The sequence below is a fragment of the Camellia sinensis genome, chromosome 2 (assembly GCF_055761805.1).
Source record: "Camellia sinensis isolate YWXY chromosome 2, ASM5576180v1, whole genome shotgun sequence".
Lineage (NCBI taxonomy): Eukaryota > Viridiplantae > Streptophyta > Magnoliopsida > Ericales > Theaceae > Camellia > Camellia sinensis.
Window position 1 is genome coordinate 100321482 of NC_138962.1, and position 3519 is coordinate 100325000.

Genomic DNA, 3519 nt, shown 5'->3' on the forward strand with positions numbered 1-3519 from the left:
CCCCAAGAGATGCGTAGGTGTGCAGATCTTGTGGCAGTTTCTTCAGCATTCCACACTCTTCAATTGTTAAATACTCGAGTCTCGTCATGCAAGGCAGCCCCTCATGTTGCTGCTTCTTCAAACCTTCTCCTTTTTCTTGCTCTTCTTCAAACAAGCTAATGAGTTTGGGGCAATGAGAAATCTTCAAATGGCAGAGGGAAGGGAGACATACTTCTATTCTCACCTTATTCTGCCATAATGTCATGAGTTCTTGGCAGTTACCAATGTCCAATTTCTCGAGTCTCGTCATGCAAGGCAGCCCCTCATGTTGCTGCTTTTTCAAATCTTCTCTTTTTTCTTGCTCTTCTTCAAACAAGCAAACAAGTTTGGGACAATGAGAAATCTTCAAATGGCAGAGGGAAGGGAGACATACTTGTATTCTCACCTTATTCCGCCACAATGTTATGAGTTCGTGGCAGTTACGAATGTCCAATTTCTCAAGTCCCATCAAATCTCGAGTAAACCATGTCGGTAGGAACACCAGCTTTTCAACATGGGAAATGCTCAAAGCAATTATCGAAGTCAAATGCTTAGACATTTCATTAGCCAGTAACTCTTCATCAGTTGTGCTTGGATCGCAAAGGGAGTCAAGAACTCACTACAGGAAATAAGACAATTAACGGCGTTTAATTAACGGCGTTTTATTAAACGTCACGTTTACTAATTTTTAACGGCGTTTTGTAACCGTCGCATATTTTTTAAAACCAAAACGGCACCGTTTCCAATTGAAGGCGCTTAAAAGCGCCTCCGAATGCTGTAGCTACACGCGCCCCTTTATGAAACCCTTATTTTTTAATCTGAGTGCGAAGTGTAATACAATTTCGCGCACATCTCTCTCTCTCTCTCTCTCAGCGACGAAGAAGACGGAGGAGATCAATCGGCTGTTCTTGAAGCTTGAATACGCACACATCTCTCTCTCTCTCAATCCGTATACGCACACATTTCTTCATCGAAGCTCCATCTGCACCTGCGATTTCAAAGATTCAGAGCGATTTCAAAGCGATTTCGAAGATTCAGATGGATTTCGAGATTCAGAGCGATTTCGAAGCTCCATCGCCACCGTCATCTGCACCGGCGAGGTAGCCAGCTCCACCGTCTCTCTCTCTCTCTCTCTAGATCTATGAAATCAATGTTTTGAAGGCATTCTTACTTGAACCTCATTTGCAGAGATTCAGAGAGAGGCATTCTGACTTGATCCTCATTTACTGAACTTTAATCGATACTCTCTCTCTCTCTCTATCGAATTTTACTGCATGTATAACATTTGTATACATCAATATTTGTTGAATTGTTGAATTGTTGAATTGATCTGTTAGGTTCTTTTTTGATCTCTCTATATACATATACATACAGCACACCCTATCTCTCTCTCTCTCTCTCTCTCTCTCTCTTTTCTGGAAGTTCATTTTGATGGCGTCTGAAACCCTAGAAGACAAGAAACAAGAAGAAATAGCTAACGTCGAAGACAAAGGTGAAGTGAAAGAAGAAGGGAAAACAGAGGAGGGTGAAGAAGAGAAGGAAGCGGAATTACTGAAACCCTGCTCTATTTCTATTAATTTAATCGCAAACATCCTAATCTCTTTTGCTTTATGTTTGATTTTAAACCTATGAATTACTGGTTTGGCTTCTTTGTTTACTTCATTTCTATATCCACTGCAAAGTCTCTGTATGGTTCCATGTGGAAGAATTTGCAAAATAAGCTGTGTAAATTGCATTCTTAATTAACCACAATTAACTAACACTTCACTTTTTTGGTTTCTTAACTATTATTTTGTTGTTATTGTAGGGTGAGGAAAAAACAAATGTGGCTCCTAATGGAGAGCTGGAGACAGAAGCCAAGGTTGTAAATATACCAAGTTCATGCTCCATGGAGTTTGATGCCCAAACTATGAATGATTTACCAGAAGTAGAAGTGATCCGTAAGTGTACTTGCCATTTCTTCAAGTTTTACTTTCGTGAATAAAAAATAATGGTTAACAACTCTCAGTTATTGAAGCTAAACATTAATGAATTTCTTCAAGCTGTAAAATTTTCTATATGCAATGCTAGTAGTACATCTTTGATTTGTAACAGAACATACATGTGTTGCTCTAAGGGCTTCACTCTTCTAGTATTACCAAAATATCAACTTATATCAAACTTAGACACATGTATTGCCATATTTGGTATTGGCTGATATATGTTGATTGTAATTGCAAAGGTGCTGGCAAATCCTGTGGCAAAATCCTGAAAAATATATGACCAACTCTAGAACATGAATCAGGTGTCTACAGGAGGTATTGTTGCATTTATAATGAGGTAAAATCCCATTTATTACAGAATCAAATCATATATCTTACCTGATTTTGATGTCTATGAGAAGAAATATTATTCAGGAAATGATATGTCATCACTAAAGATTGTTTCTTAAATGTAGATGTGCAAAGTACTTGGACAAAATGCCAATGAATCGATGGAGGCATTTTTAGCTAACAAACCAGCAGGTTTCAAGTTGAAGAAGAATCTCCTTCCACTAGAGACCATCTATCAAGATATAAACAGAATCCTCTCTCCAGTTCAGCAGGATTCTTCTAGTATAGAACCTCAGATACAAAAAGCAGATTCACACTCGGAAATGCCAACTGAAATTGCAGGACCCAATTTGCTGTCAACACTGCAGGGAGACGAACACAAGTCTGGTCCAGAGGCAACAACAGTGAAGTCAGGCCCTGAAACAGAATGTAGTAATAGATCAACACCAGGGCCAGATTTTGAAAAAGGAAAGAGTAATTCGCCTGCTTGTGAAGTCGTTCCTGCTGCTGCAGATTCATTTCCACCTCAGACTGAACCTATATGTTCAACCAATGGAACTGGAGAGTGATGTGGAAATGAAAGAGTTGTGTGATGCTGATTCAAGTGCTGATGAACCAACTGAAGAAAGCGCCGATAAATCGGACCCTGGGGTGATTGTTTTGGATGATTAAAACTAATACAAGGTTACTAGCTGAATTGATAAACTTTTATTTCTTGTTTCTTTATGATGATAGTGATTAGTCTGTTTCAATCTAATTAACTAGAAATGTTCTAAACTCCTAAAGTATTGTTTTACAGCTGAATTTTTTTAATAGAAACTTAGTTTCCTTCAATTTTTAATAGAGAAATCATTCCTTCTGTGTTCTTGCCTTCCATCTCCAATTTGAAAGATTGCTAATTGAAGTAGTATTGTCTAGCCTAATTGGACTAGTCTTCTCTAGCCTAGTTACCTGATCGAACCAGTCTTGTCCAGCCTAATCTCTGGGACTTACCTGATCAGTTTTTGTAAGAGTAATGCTAGGGATAAGAAATGCTAGCATTGTTGCTGAGATCGATGTAAATGCTCCCCTTTGTTCCTCAATCCCAAATGGTTTGCTCTCTCTCTCTCTCTCTCTCTATATATATATATATATATATGTGGGCTATTTTATATACAGTTTGGGCTTTTGGTGTAATACTATCAATATG

The 3519-nt window shown here is 38.4% G+C and overlaps 1 long non-coding RNA gene across 1 annotated transcript; it reads left to right on the forward strand.

Annotated features, from left to right (window-relative positions):
• The first annotated feature begins 735 nt into the window (after positions 1–735).
• Positions 736–3333, forward strand: LOC145820227 (uncharacterized). Its single transcript, XR_014361411.1, has 4 exons — positions 736–1118; positions 1207–1958; positions 2240–2337; positions 2456–3333. It is a non-coding gene; the product is annotated as an uncharacterized LOC145820227 (long non-coding RNA).
• The last annotated feature ends 186 nt before the right edge of the window (positions 3334–3519 follow it).